Source organism: Bacillus rossius, chromosome 13 (genome assembly GCF_032445375.1).
Source record: "Bacillus rossius redtenbacheri isolate Brsri chromosome 13, Brsri_v3, whole genome shotgun sequence".
NCBI lineage: Eukaryota > Metazoa > Arthropoda > Insecta > Phasmatodea > Bacillidae > Bacillus > Bacillus rossius.
Window position 1 is genome coordinate 4713605 of NC_086340.1, and position 17100 is coordinate 4730704.

Sequence of the window (17100 nt, forward strand, 5' to 3'; positions counted from 1 at the left end):
AAATCTTACAATGTAGAAGATATGATTAAATACGATTTGTTGGACATACGCCAATGCAATTTTGCACTGTATGTCATAGGAAAAACAAATTCATGAATGCAAAATAAGAACTAAAAATTGAAAACATAAACCACACAGAGAACAAGCATAAATAATCTAATATTGAACAGATAAACTCAACGAATAATATAAACAGGTATTATGAACAACACAATGACGACAGCATAGGCAGGAAATAGGGTACACTCCTGAATCAGTACATCAGGGACAACAAACAAGAGACCACAGATCAGCATAAGCAGAAAAATATTCTATAACCTCGATGTATACTTCTATAAATTCAAAACAAAATACAGCAATGATATTACAGTAACAGGACAGCTGGAAAAGAGGTAAAAACAATTAAAAACTCCCACACAACATCTTAAATAACAACTTAAATATCAGACAGCACCGATGGGCTAACAACGACAACACAGTTTCAATAATAACAGTAAGTGCAGCCAGACAACAAAACCTGGACACCGCAGCGAATATAATTACCTAACGAACACAACTATGAAGATAAGCGGATATTTATGGGCGACACAACGACGGCAACACCTACTAACACAGTAGGTTTCATATGACAAAACAGTTGCGACGTTTCGGGAACTGGCATGTGTTCCCATCATCAGGCTCAATCAGACTGATGACAAACAGTGCAAAACTGCAATGTCGTATGTCCAAGAAATTGTATTAAATCATAATCCCCCATTGCATGAATCATTTAAACAAAGTAATGGCAAAAATAATTTAAAAAAAAATTGGTTGTCTGTAAAGTCGGTTTACGGACAATAGTTTAACGTGAAAACGTCATAACAAAACATTGATGAAATGATTGCATACTTTTATGAATAAAATTGAATCATTTTTATTGGATTATCACTATTTTGTATGGATACAAAGAAGGAGTGAAATGAAATCTACAATTTAATTGATAAATTTATTTTTATTTGCACTCATTAATTCAAATATGTTTATTACTTTAACGAAGAGATTATTTTTACTATAACTTTTATACATGTTTGCTATTTAACTTCTTCCAATCTGTGTTATTCTGTTAAGGATAGGACGATGATAGGAAAAGAAGGAAACGAATGGGAGTGTTTCAAGTCAAATCGATGGTTGTTCCAATCGAGTGGAAGAGAGATAGATGCGGTGCAAGCGTACAATGAGCGTAACGGGACACCGCGTAACGGGACAATGTGCGTAACGGGACACTTTTTCGTGCGTGCATCAGGCGTTCATCGATTTATTAGAAGTTGTCACGTCAAAAAATTCTGTTTGTTCCTAAGCATGGAACAATATTCTTCTATAAACTTATGCTTATGACAGTAAACCGGGTTTACGATGCCTAGAATTGTTACCTAACGAAGACAATGGGATGGTTGTTAAGACACCAAACACTCCCAAGTGATAAAGAAGCACTTGTAAACTTTGTAGACGAAGGCGTTCGTTAATCGGGCAGCTCGGCGGTGCTAGACTATTTCCGTACGAACTAAGTGAAAACGATAACGACTTTTTTTGCATATCTTCCTATTTCCACCCCCTCCCCTTTTTTACATTTTATCTCTCCCCAACGAACAGCGGGTGACGAGGAACGATAACAGAGAAGCCCCCCAGAAAACGGCCCGTTCGTAGAAAATAATTCCAATCATGAAAAAACGATGCTTTAAAATATTTTACCAGTAAATTTATGAATATTACTAGTGGTTAAACAAAAATATCGTCCGGAGATCTCACTAAATTTACGAATAGTTGGCTTACTTCGAACTCGAACTTACAAGAATCATCCATAGTATTCACATATTCCTGCCTTCCACGTGTGTGTGTATGTGTGTATGTAGGTGTATAGGTGTGTGTGTTACGGGACACATGACTCGGAAGTCTGTATCCATCTTAGTTTCTAAGAATATTACGTTATTTCGAACAGCGAAGAATCATTTCGTTTATTTGAGGTGAATTCTTTGTTGAATGTTCCGTAAATTTACTTTAATTTCTAACAGTGCATTCCCATGTAACAAGATCAACAACTTTACAGACCACTAACACGGAGGTTCAATGTCATAAAGTAATAAAATATAATTAATTTACTTTCACAACTTCCACTTATACACATGTGAAATATTCTAAATTTTCAACTAAATTACTTAAGTGAAATATAACCAGCGATAGGCAGGCGCGAATAAACTGAGCCATTGAGATAACCTCAGCTATGACGGATATCGAAGAATGATCTTAGCTTCTAATATTATATCGTTGTATGCAGTCAAATAATTACCTAGTAATTTTAAAAGATAAACTAGTGAGATAAGTAAAATATAAATATTTTTTAGTTGAGTTAAAATAAGTCATAGTATTTCACAAAACACACACACACATACACACACATATATAATGTTAATGGTGTTAGTGGTGTTAACATGTCTTTTCCAACGATGATTCCTTATTCTTACGTCGTGCGTAGCTGTTATACACGATACATGATTGCTGATGTCCTGAGGCTGCGGAAGTGTGGAAAGCTGTTTAAGGCCATTCGAACATCGGTAGCAGGTGAAATCTTTCATAATGATTCCTCTTCTACAACAGATGGTTTTGTATTTGTTTCATGCATATGTACTACTTCGTAGTATTTGCTTTGGGCATAAAATCCAATTTTTTAATTTTTTTTTTCGTTCGAAAATTCGTGTATTTGTAATGTAGATCAGCTGTATTTACCATCCACCTGATCATCGGATCATTCAACCAGTTTTTTTTGTGCAACATAGCTTTCCACGCGTAACGCAGAAACCTGTTTTTGTAAGGGGTTTACTACTACACATGTAGCTGACTATTAATTTGTATTAAGAAAACCGCTAGCCAAAGATTGAGGTATTTTATAACACACACTTCCCACTGTAAAATAGTAAATATTTATGGAGCTCAAGCTTGAGCTTCATTTATTACATACAACACGAAAAAAAAAATCCTTATTTTATTTCGTTGAAATTTCACTTCTTTTCATAACACGCCCTTTGCTTCTTCTGTCAATAATATGAAATATTTAAGAGCTAGTGGGAGTTCACAAACTAACTCATCGTAGACGTTTATAATCTTGGCAACTAAAAGTATACAGAGACGTGCTGTTTCCGTTTTTTTAAGGAAAATAATAACAATTATGGATGGGCCAGTGAAATCCTTAAAACTACAGAAACTATCTTTAATATTTTTAAGAGTTAATGTTCGAGGAAAAATATTTGATTAAGGGAAATTTAGAAATTCAAACACTAGCAACTCTGTGTGCTTTACAAATACATTATTTATTCTTACAGAAGCTATATAAGAAAATTTTATATCAGCCGTCTGATACAAAGCTCTGGGAATGTTTGTTTGGACCTCCAAATAACAATTTTGATACAAACAGAATTTGTTACTTTTTAAACATGTAAATATTTCGTATTAATAAAATTAAAATTACAAATGCACCGTAATTTTTTTTTGGAAATGGAACAGAAATGATCATGTAAAATTACACATATTTGTGAATTTGTACATTTTAAAGAAAACAACTGTGTCACTACAAATTAGTTTTCGCAGTGATACTGGGTTTGAATTCTTACCCGAAAATTTATGCTTTGTGTTGCCCCAGTACCTCTAATAGTTAAAGTTATTTGCAAACCGTTCCCTGAATAGCTTTCTGGTATTAACTTTGCACATTAATATGCATAATAAAACCAAATAAAGTCAAAAGATTGAATATTCGATCATCATTTCCATGGTTTAAAAAAAATGCTTGAATGAAACATCAATTAAAATATAAAATTATGTGACAATTTTCGTAAAAAATACTCAGTATTATCTCGAAAAACGTATTTCATATATGCGAAAATAACTACAGCTTTGTATTGTACCAAGTTACAATATCTTTCTTGTAGTATTATAAACTATTTGTTGGCAACTTATGTTCTAATTAATCTTTTGTAAAAGCACAGAATTGTTTGTTTTTTTCTGTGTGGGTTGAATGTTTCCTCAAATCCTAAATTTCTTTGCTTTTGCTCATAAAATGTTTATTTTATATATTTCCATAACATTTCATTAAATGCCTAAGCCTCCGCATGGTTATGCGGTAAACCAAAATAAATAAAATAGGATTGTTTGTGTGACTTGAGTTTACACTACATGTAAACTTATGAGTAAACATGATCAAGGTCAGCTTGGTGTTTGTTACTATTCATCGCCGTGTGTAGCCTACTACCGCGTGTAGAAGGAAAAATCAAGTTAAAATGTGGGCGCTTAAACGAACGATGTTTGCAGTGTAGAGTGTAAAATGCTAAACTTCAGCTCATTAACCTTGATGGTTATTTAATGTACCTAGTACACTGGTAAAAGTTTTTTTTTTTTTCCCTTTCACGCCGCCAAAGCCAGATGGTATCTCACACGGTTCTCGTGGACATCAAGCGGAGATCTCTCCACTGCCAGAAGCCTAAAGTGTCGGCCATGCTGTGTGCTGGGTCATTTACATTCGGCTAATACGCACCCAGGGTACATTAGTGACGCTCAGGCGAAAGCGCCCTTGCTTTGTACAGCTCCCAAATTACCTGGGTAATTGTTGACCAACGCTTATTTGCCTGCAGATACCATCTAGCGAAATGATTTGCTTTGTACACCCGTACGACATGCGACGAAATATGCCGCGCTGTGCCAAGTTTATATATATATATATATATTTGGTTCAGTTTCTTTTTTATAAAAAATTAAGTCACGCAACAAACCTTTTATCTTAAATATATATAATTAATTTTTTTTTATAAAATATTTTTATAAATGTTTTGGTGTTTAAATTTTGAATGTTAAATTATTTAACACATAATGATTATTTTTATTTTACAATACTTTGTCTTATTTAATCTAAGCTACCATGTGTAAATCTAAACATTATCTATTTAGGATAGCTGCAATTTTATGGGTGATGCAAACAAAACTTATTATTATTATTATTTTTAACAAACCCGCGAAGTATTTTGTTTGTTTGAAGTACATATCTGTGAAATTTTTGTGTTACTACAAATTCTCTTTTCTAGGAAACGTATATACTGTCTATATATAATATATTAGGTGTCTCCAAAGTCTGAATGAGGCATGGACATGAATTGTTGGAGGCAATGGTAGCTGTGAATCGACGACAATTTTATTTATTTATTAAAATTTATTTATACACGAGCAAAATTAAACACTAGGCCGTTTTACGATTTTTTTCGTGTATTTACATTGTACAAAAGGTAAAATATCAGGTTAACACTAAATATCAAACCACGCTATAGAATACTATTAAAGAAACTTAATAACTAACATAATAAAAAAGTAATGCTAGCCCTTCCATAAATAAAATAAATAAGTTTACATTAGTTGAGAAAACTAACTTAAGAGTTTATTTATTTAAAACATTATATGTACCTCATTTTATGAATTGTCTTAGGTAAACTTAATAATAACACCACAACTATGTTTTAAGGGAATATTTTTGAATATTTTAAAGTTTCGTGCTTATTGAATTTCTGGTTAGATGACGTGTGTCGGTTAACTCACGTGCAAAACCCGTGCACTGAATATTTTCTTTTCTAAATTTGTAAATGGAACAGAAATATCCATATAAAATTAAAGATATTTGTAAATTTGTACATTTACGTGAGATAAAACTGAATCACTACAAAATAGTGCTGCTCCCAATAATAATGTGTTTGGATTCTTACCCGGGTTTTATGCTTGTCCCAGTAAATCAGATAGTTGAAGTTATTTGTAAATAGTTCCCTGAATAGCTTTCCAAATTAACTGTAAACACAATAAGCATAATAAAACTAAATAAAGTCAATAATATATTTTCCATGCTTTAAAAAATCATGCCTGAAATGAAACACAAATCAAAATATAAATTTATGCGCCAATTTTCGTAGGAAATAGCCAGTCTCGTAAAAAACGTATTTAAAATATATTTAAAAAAAAAAGATCATACCCACGTGTTGTACAAAGCTACACTATCTTTTTTGAAGTATTGCAAACTATTTATTGGCAACAGGTTTCAAAAGGAATATTTTGTAAAGTACAGGAAAAAAAATATTTTTCTGTGTGGGTCGCAGATTACATCGCCCCCTTAAGAACCACACAAATATGCGTACTTGGGTCGACGTATGTATTTACATGAACGCGGTCGCGAAGAACCTTGTGTTTCCTAATTCAAGTACATACTCTTGCTCTTCGGCCAGCGATGATTCCACTGAGGCGCTTCAGAACTCGTCAGTTGAGCTGGTTCAGGAGTAAGGCGGCCAGAGATGATCCTATCCCCGCAGTTATCTAAAACCACAATTAAATTCAACGAGATGTTTCAATCACCGATTTACTATTTATAAAATGGCTTAAATTCGATCACCAATGAATGACACAAATATTTTGTTGAAATGGCATCATTCGAATGACGTGTATTCACATTTCTATTTTACCAAAAGTTTGTAATAATGGAAAATTATATTTTTTTACTACTCAGTGCTGAAAAAATTATTCTAGTAGGTTTTTACACATAAAATCACTTAACATAGCAAATATTATTACGCATTTCGTAAACATTCATATTCCGCCATAGCTTTCGTTCCAGATAATACATTTACAATAGATAAGTCTTGATGCTTTATTGACAAACTTTTCTTTTGTTCTACGCTTTGATTTCAATTATTGTGGAGTTTATAATTATTTAAAGGAAATAAAAACAGTCACACTGGTCGTAAAAATAGTTTTAGTGGCGACAGAAACGTAACAAACTTAAAAAAAAACCTCTGTATTATTAACCTGTTACAAGTCAGGCTTACTTAAAAACTTACTTAACCTATAGATGGGGTGAAAAAAAAAGTTAAATCAGCAAGATTGCGATGGTTGCCTGAATTTAGTCTTTTATTGATTTATAACATCTTAGCTCTCGTGAATGGAGGGGAGGTCGCATGGAACGGAAATGTGTAACTACGGTGCTGCCATCTGTGACGGGTGGCGTGAACCAAAGCTCACAAAATCGAAAGGGAAACTCTATAGTATTAACTCTTCAATGTGTTTTAACAATCTGGGAAGTATTTCAATCAATTTCCTTGTCGGAAATCAAGTCCAAAGCCGGGAGTTAGAAATTTTTCAAGTCTTTTTTCGCTTCTATCGAAGCCTTTTCATTATTTGCGAGTTCAGAATTTCTGACTGCTAATCAAAATCTTCTATAGTCGACGTAGCTGCTCTGGCAAGCGAATCCTAGCGTGCGGAAATCAGGTGCGATTCGCGTTCATAAAATGTAGTTGAAAACACAATTGGCGTACATTTATCACGCTCGGCATTCTTTTTAAAGAATTCTACGTTTAATTTGGTGCCCAAGTTTTGTATTATAAGAGTGTATTTGCAACACGAGAACACGTGAGCTCGCTAGTTACCGAGGTTAGATGTTCACACACATCACTGGCGACTACTGAAATACTCGCTCACGTTTTTTTTTTTTGACGTTACAAACGTCTTATAAATCGACGAACGCCGGCTTCAAAAAAAGAAAAAAAGCATGACTCATTGTCACGTTCCCGCCTGAGCCGAGCGTGCAAGAACCTGCCAACCACCGTTGCGATTAAAATCTTCCATAATATCAAACAGGTTAAGTTGTATGAAAATTTTTCATCAGCGTTTTCTCATGACGTCATCACGTGAAATTATCGTCCGTAAACCGACTTTACAGACAAACCCCCCCCTTTTTTTTTTTTTAAAGAAACTTTCATATCAGAGAGCACACGGACATGATTCAAACACCCAAACCCGGTTTTTAGGATAACCGCACACGTTCTCCCGCCCCTCTCTCTTCGCGAAAAAAAAAGGGTAATTCGTAGCTGAAAGCCGGGTGGAAGTGGAAGCCGCTGTTGGGGAACGGGTGTTGATCGAAGGCGGGAGAACGCGCCACTCCAGACTTCTTCTCCTTTTCTCTCTCTTTTGTGCGAGACCGGCTCGTGCGGGTCGCCTCTGCGCCGAAGAGAGAGAGAGAGAAAGAGAGAGAGAGAGAAAGAGAGAGAGAGAGAGAGAGCGCTATCGAGATGTGTTCAAGTCGATCGGGTTCTCTCGATCCTCCCACCCCCCCCCCCCCCCCCCCCGGCTCCAAAGAGAAGTACAACACGTTTACAACGGGGCGCGCACAAAGGCGCGGGAGTTGTTGCACACGTAATGGCCTCGGCTGCTGCGGCCCTTGTGGATTGGATTTGTTGGCGTCGTTGTCGAACAAATGAGCGCGTGCGCCGAGGAAAACGTCGGCGGGCTGGTAAAAGGGGGGGGGGGGAGACCTAGAAGGAGGGGGGGGGGGTGGTTAGGGTGAACTTAATCAAACTACTTGAAAGAGAGTCGATTCTTTGGAAACTTCCTTCCGCGGTCCCTCAAGACTTACTTACTTTCATTTTTTTTTCCCCGAGTTCATGGACTCTCCTTTCGCCTAACGCCTTCTCTCCATCGAAGGAGTCTTTTTTACAAACCCCTTTTCCTTTCTCCCGAAAAGACTCCCGTTTCGATCGGGATTTATCTCGTATCAGATCGAAGCATCGGTCTCTCTCTCTCTCTCTCTCTTTCGAAACGTCTGTAAAGAGGCGAACCCGTAGTTTGAACACATCTATCCCAGAACAGTGTTCCCCGGGGGGGGGGGGGGGGGGGAGGGGGTGGAAAAGTAACAGCTCGCACACCGAGGGAAAAAAGATTTGTTTAGTTAACCGCTGGGTGAGAAGGTAAATCCCCAAAACGAAATGCACAGATTTTCGTGTCGTACAACTGTACAGTGGTTCGTTACATTTTCATCATGCAAAGGATCGCGCCCCAACCTTCAGGAAGGCACGCGGGCTAGCTTACCTACATCGTCGTTGGAGTCCTCGTAACAATATAAAAGAAAATTTACTATTTTCTTACATAATTTTTTTTCAGTAGCTTTTCTTATTAGACCTATTGTTAGAAAAAATCTTTAGACCTTTAATCATCTAGGAAGCTTTAAAACACTTACCATAGAATAAAATTTATAAAAACTACAATTGTTAACGAAACTTGCAGATCTGAACACAACTTTTGATTGGGACTTTTGAAAAATAAGGTTGGGGCTCTTTATGGCAGATTATGGTGACTTGATACTTTAACACACAAATTCCATTAATTTTGCTAGAAATTTCTGTGCTTCACGTGATGATTTTCTGTTCAAAAAAGGGTTTGTTTAATTTCAAGTGTATCCAAAACACTTTTGTCATTAGCATTAAATAACATATTATACTTATTATAAATTTAACATCTCTTTATAAGTACGGAACAAGGAAACAACACTTCTTACTTGTTAACATTATACGTAAGTCAGGTTTTTTTTTTTAGCAAACAAAACGCTTATCGAAAAGTGAATAAAAGAATGTAATTTCCAAGGCCAATGATAAGAAATACCTCCTTTTTTCTACCTGCTAGTGAAATTTTCCTTGCCACGTGTGTTCATAACTATCAGGGAACACTGTGTGACAGAAAACTATACTCTCAGAAGACCTCGTATATAAACCTGTAATTTATCAATATGTTTTTGATAAGTACTTATTTTCTTTAATTACTTGCAATAACACGATAAGAACTTGTAGGTACTTATATTTTTAAATCAAAAATAAGTAATACAAAATTAGGGTTAGTTAACTAATTAAAAAAAGCAGGATTGCACTAATGAAAGAATCAGTATTTCCCCCCTGTGTTTACTTCCATGTTAAAGGTTGAAAAAATTAAAAATAATTACGAGGATTATATATATATGTTTGAAAAGCAGTGACATTACGTCAGAAAATTAAATCTGTTTCTTAAGTAAAATACAAATATATGTACAAAACATATTTTCACACATACACACTTATGTATTATATATAAAGCTGATATTTTATCTAGAGAAATCATACCAGTTAAACTATAATTTTATACCATGATTCTGTAGCGTTCGTACTCAAAACGTTATGCAATTAAAAAAAAAAAAAATTAATTCACGCTACGATGTCATTGTGGACGGATTAAATTACATACAGCTTTTACACGCAAGATAAAACTACGAGACTGGCCATCACTAAAATATGTTACAAACGTGTTCTTAACAGGGCGATGTAAGAAACGTGACGTGCAAACATAATAATTATATATATTTTTTTGTAAATAATTCATTGGTAACCTCTACAAAATTATACCATCGTTTCATTAGCCGTCAAACTGTCAACTTGGATGACGTCATCTAATCCATGCTAATCCGTATGCTAATCTATGCTAATCCATATAACAATCTATGATAATCCGTATGCCAATCTATGCTAATACATCCGCAATTTGGTTTTCTAGAAAAAAACCTACGCATCGAACACCCCACTCCTCTACATTACGAATAAACCATCTAGCATCCCGCTCCTCTGTTACAATGACATCGTCATCGAACACCCCACTCATCCCTGTTACAATTTTTCGTTACGCCGCATTTTTTAAAATAATTTATTATAAAAAAAATATATATATATGTATATATCATCGTCTGCCAGAGGCAGCCATCTTATTTAGTGGAGAACACCATCTTGATTTCATCTGATGGTATCATCAAGTGTAGGTTTTTAAAGTACGCTAGTGTATGTAAGGTCGAGTTCCTATCCCGTACCAGCATTATTATGACCCTTATAGACAAAAATCCACAAAATCCACAGTCATTTTGCTGTTTTAACCACCATGTTTTCTTATAAGTTTTAACTAAAATATATGTTATCAATACTATCGTTGTGGATGCGATAGTTAAAGTAATGATAATTTAAAAAAACATTTATTACTCCATCTTAGCGGACCAGAAATTTTACAGAGTCCTAACTCACAAGTAATATTCTCTTCTCATGTTTGCGTACTCGTGTTTTAAAGCTGCATGGAAGCATATATTTTTAATGTCTGCGTAGAATTACATTCCTAAACAAGTTCATGTTTGCGCATATTTGAGTCTGCAGGAGACCCCCCTCTTGATTTCATCCGATGTCGCCATCATCATTCTAAAGTACCTTATTGTATGTAAGGTCGAGTTTCAATTCCCTGCCAGTGTTGTTATGAACCTTATAGACAAAAATCCACAAAGTCCACAACCATTTCCTTAAACTTTTATATAACAAGATATATGTCAACAAAAATGGAAACTATAAAACAAAAAATGGAAACTATACAACAAAGTCTCAGCTTTGAGGATGCGATGGTTATAGTAATAATACTTAATAACTTTTTCTTCCATCAAATTTAATTACTTACTACCTCATAGTAGTCACAGGAACCAGAAATATTTCAGAGTCCTAATATTATCATTGTTGGGCTTATTTCAATGAGAAATAATAAAAGTAACATCGAAATAACCTAATTCAGAACCAAAAAAGAAAAGTTAAAACCTTTTTGTGTATTGTGTTTGTTGCGTCCTTACGTTTCTTGCGTGGTTTATAAACCCGGCCTAGCACTCAGAATCTCTAACCTCCTGTTTACACGGACCTGATATGTTTCTAGACAATCCAGTAATTCCTATAATGTTCCATGAAAAAAATAAAAACTAACAATAAAATATGGTCTTTGAGTACTTGTTAAAAAAAACATTTTTCAACCCAAGTTTGTGTTTTAAGGGGAATGAGTTGTCCAACTCGTGACGGTGGTGATCGGATTGAAAATGGTTGTGTAAGCTTCCGGTTTCTCCGTACAGCGGACACGGGAGGACAAATCTGGGACCAGTTTTTACTCAGGAATGCTAGTGGTCTAGGCGTCAACACGACCGGTTCTACACTGAAAAATAAATTTTGGAAACTTGTCCTAGCCGAGTTGTGGATGCGGGACGAAAAAAAAAAAATTACTGCGGGGACTTTTGAGCACCATGCTTTACCGTCGAATCGACGGGAGGTATCAGAGGAAACGTAATGTTGGTAAGCTCGTAGGATGACCTTAAGGGGCCCGCCTAGTCGGGGGTTTATCTGTGTCGGTGAGGCGGGTTGATAAGTACGACGCTCGCTGGTGCTTCTAGCGTGGCGTCGCCTCTAAGTGAAGGACTGTGGGTTGGCATAGTAGGTCAACCATGAGATTTGTGTGGTTACCGTAACATGTAATGGCAGAGAAATGAAGATGAAGGTGTAATTCACGTTGCTTGAGTGCTTTCAATAATATCAAACCCGAGTTTAATGGTTAAAAATTATTCTGAAAACATGCCGTAGCTCGGAATTCTTAAGCAGTTTTCAAATCGCGTATTTTATTCTGAAGATCTAAGCTCAGTTTTTTTTGCCCAGGTGGGCGAGGTCCTTAAAGCATGTCCCAGAACGAAGATAAATAATTAAATATGAAGCATGTCATACTGTTAGTGGTATGAACATTTTGAAGAATGCCTCAAAATACAAGGAAATATGATTTTAAAAAATTATTGTATCGAACTGATATCTCCTAAAACCCACGCCAATGATTACCGCTACAGTGTTATACATTTTTACCGTAAGTTCACGAAATGTACCGGCAGGAAAATTTGTCAGAAATCTTTGTGCATGTACTTGCTTTGAACATGGCCTGACAAGTTTCTACTTCAAAAACTTATTTAAGTCTACAACAAACAATATCTTCCTCCTATCATGTGCTCAATAAAATTAATTCTATGTAATATCTTATTTGTTCTTATACTGCGATGGCAACATGACGATGGCAGTGCACGCAGTTTTCTCTGAAACCAATAGGCGTTCAGAAATATTCTCATTTTCAAAATATTTATTAGCCATTCCAGCTTTACACTTCAACTCTTATTATTCAATATTTAAGTCAATATATTTATTTTATTGATATTCCTTTTAATATTCCTTCACTTTTAGAAATCACTGTAAATTTAAGGACGATTTAGTGAAGGATGGCCCTTATTAACTTGATCTCCGTAGAAAACCTTCTAGACTTGAATTTTAATTTCGGGAAGTAAGTAAATTCAACAACTGCAAATTTACTAAAGTTCTAATAAAGTTTTTGAATATAGCTTAATTTTTTACAATTTTGTTTTTTTCTTCGTAAATTTAAGGTGACAGTGATAATTAGTGTTCATGCAGATCCGTTCTTAGCACGAAAAAAAAGGTAGTCTTTCAGTCTTACTCGCCAGCTATAAGTAAACATCTAACCTCGGTAACGAGCAAATTATATGTTTTCATGTTGCAAATACACTTATAATACGAATCTCTGACACGGAATTTAACGTAGAATTCTTTAAAATAATGTAGAGCGTGATAAACATATACGCAAATTGAGTTTTCAGCCATACATTTCTTGACGCGAATCACACGTAGTTTCCGCACCCGCCGTTAGAATTCGTTGCCGGAGCAGCTACGTCAGCTATCGAATCATTCCAATTTACTACTGAAATTTTAATCTATATAATGAATCTGCTCCGATAAAAGCGAAAAAGTCTGTTAAAAATGGGCCTGTTTTTCGACAAGGACTATTTATTAAAAGACTGTCCATCTTGAAAAAAAAAATTAGTTCATACTAAAAGTTACCCTTTGGCTTTGTGAACTTTTATTAGCATCATCCGCCACAGATGGCAGCACTGTGGTAACACATTTTCGTTCCAATCGACTCCCGTCCCATTCACGGTATTTATCCTAACAAATGTCGTATACCGGGAGCTAAGATGTTACACATTAAAAAAACCCTGACAAGTGATTGAAGACGGAACGTGGTGGCGTAGTGTAGTCCCTAGCTAGCGTCACTCAAGGGTTTGCGTGTGCGACTGAAATTGCAAATACGCAAGAAGCGCGGGAGCCATACAGATTGGACCAAACAGCCAAAAAAAAAATTTTTTTTTATACAAAGAAATACGAGAATTGAGAGTTTGTACGAAAAAAACCTTGGGAAATGTATAAAACGGAAGCTCCGAAAAAGAGGGGAAATTATCCATCAAGTGAACTTTCACGTGAAATATATGCGAATAGCAGCCTGTAGTCAGACCAGTGTTTTCATAAGTACAATATGACTGTCGCGCTCTAGCAAAACACTTGGTACACCCCACAGAATACTAAATTTTGTCCTGACAAATAACTATATCGCCATACCACTATGTTACAGATAAGGTGTGCCTTTTTTTTGACGGGTTCCACAACGAATATCCAGAATTTGGCAGCTGATTATTCTAGAATAAAAATAATAAAATTATTATTTATACACAACTAGCTAGTCTTCTGCTTCATGAATGTGTGCTGGTTTTGTTTATTGCGTTAGAAATATTCAGCTGTAAATTCAGAATGTTCGCCTGTGACAGAGTGTATTTGCTTCTTTGAATGTTCTTGGGATGGGGAGTATTGATTCATGATAGTATTTTAGACAAATGGCATTGTTGGTCACACCGTATGTCATAAGAAACCTCACTAACGCCACGGAAAGTTGTATTTTTTTTCTTTTTGTTGGCATTTTCAATTTGTTTTTATATTTCCATATTTTTTGTCCGTTATTTAGTTTTTTTATGACATACAGTGTACAGTGTAACCATCAATGGCGTATGTCCAAAATAACAACTTGAATCAGAGTTAATTTAGTTTTAAAACTGAATATATTTGCAAAATATCTCAGAGAGAAAAAAATAATACGGTCAAATGTTTGTCCAGCCCGTTCCTTTGGAAAATGAAGTAAATTTATTTGATCTAATTAAATAATTTGTGTAGAATGATAGCTTAAAGTCTCACATATATTTGTCAAATAAAAGTTCATTGCTTCATTAGAAAGACTGCAGTCTTGAACATTAGCAGCAATACAGGTGGAAGGAATGGGGTAACAACGTACAAAACAAAAACATAAAACAATTCTGTACTTATATAAAAGAATCAATTAGAAACCAGTTGTTGAGAAATAGTTTGTAACACTTGAAGGAAGATATTGTAATTTCGTACAAGGCATGGCTAAGGTTATTTTTGTAAATATTAAATACGCTTTTCGAGATAATATTGAGTATTTATTATGAAAACAGGTGCATAATATATTTTAATTGATGTTTCATTCAAGCATAAATTTGTTTTGAAATCATGGAAAACAATTTGACTTTATTTTGTTGTATCATGCTTATTACTGGAAAGCTATTCAGGAAACGGTTCGCACATAACTTTAAACTATTGGAGGTTCTGGAACAACACGAAGCATAAATGTCCAGGTAAGAATCCGAACCAAGTATTACTACGAACACTTTTTTTTTGTAGTGCTGCTGAAGTTATATTTCTTTAGGCGCTTTACGAAAGAAATGATGCGAGTGAATATTACGATGAGCACGCACCACACAACGAAATTTTTCACAGGTTGAAAAAAATGGCTGCATACAATTAAAAATTATATATGTGCTTATAAATCTTATACTTTAGCGATTGATATTGAATACTGGTCTATATAATAGAAAAAAAAATTTTATTATGGATATTGGTAATAGAAATTGTGTTCATAAACTTTTTCTAGTTTATTTATACAAGTGAGATTATGTTCCCGTATGTATTTTTATCTTCATAATAAATTATAACATTATTAATTAATAAGTAATCAAAATATTAAATTAGAATAAACGTTCAGAATTTTTTAAATTTTTTTATAAATTTAGTTTAATATCGATTGTTTTACTATTTTTTATAATTTGATTGAATTTATATTTTATAACCATATTTATATAATTCCTGTCATTTTAATATTTTGTTCTATTAATTAATTGCATGTTAAATCAAAGTTAGTTTTTTATTACGTCAAGTAAGTATACTTACTAATACGCGTACAAATTACACGCAAACATTTTCTTTTTTACAGAAAGGGGCAAATTAGTTTGATCAATTAGTTTGGTGCAGAAACAAAACATAATTTTTCCCATTCATTACCAGATATTGGCTTACCATTCTTGTAAACAGTTTATTGTTTACCTAGTTATACGAACGGGAATACTATAGTTCTATAACTTGTTATTATATTCGAAATCATATTAAATATTTTTTAATAATGTAATAATACTAAATTGGTCCAAATATAACAATTTTGGTACAGAGATAAATATTTACAGTTGATAACTTAATGAGATACATGTTACCCTCTACCAACTATTAATAGTACTAATACGTGAGAATACTAGTAAAAAAGAGTGTAATACATGCCAGCCAGACATCGTAAGGTATAAAAAATCTATGTTGTTTGTAGGAATGAAAATTAGACGGTAGTTTCTTAAAAAAAAAAAAAAAAAAAACATACTCTTGATCTGACCTTGGAGGTATAATTCTCTGGAGTGGGCGTCTTCTAAATGTTGAAGTACTCTGATTAGCATTTGACTAGCAAAACAACCCGTAACTATATAAAGGCTAATGATTGACGTTCGTTTAATAGCTTCAAAGAAACTAGCTAGGAAGAATCGTAAAATAATTTTTTTGACGTGACAACGTCTAATAAATCGACGAACGCCGGCTGCACGCACGAAAAAGTGTCCCATTACGCACATTGTCCCGTTACGCTGTGTCCTGTTACGCTCATTGCACGCTTGCGCCGCATCTATCTCTCTTCCACTCGATTGGAACAACCATCGATTTGACTTTTTCGAGGCACATTAAACTTGAAACACTCCCATTCGTTTCCTACTTTTCCTATCATCGTCCTATCCTTAACAGAATAAGACAGATTGGAAGAAGTTAAATAGCAAACATGTATATAAGTTATAGTTAAAATAATCTCTTCGTTAAAGTAATAAACATACTTGAATTAATGAGTGCAAATAAAAGTAAATTTATCAATTAAATTGTACATTTAATTCCACTCCTTCTTTGTATCCATACAAAATAGTGATAATTCAATAAAAATGATTCAATTTTATTCATAAAAGTATGCAATAATTTCATCAATGTTTTGTTATGACGTTGTCACGTTAAACTATCGTCCGTAAACCGACTTTACAGACAACCAATTTTTTTAAATCATGAAGTAAACATGTTTGTGCAGTTTTTCTGTCCATATGAGAAAGGTGTGTTTGGGAGTCGCTCCCGGTCTGACTTCAATCACTAACGCGGCGAA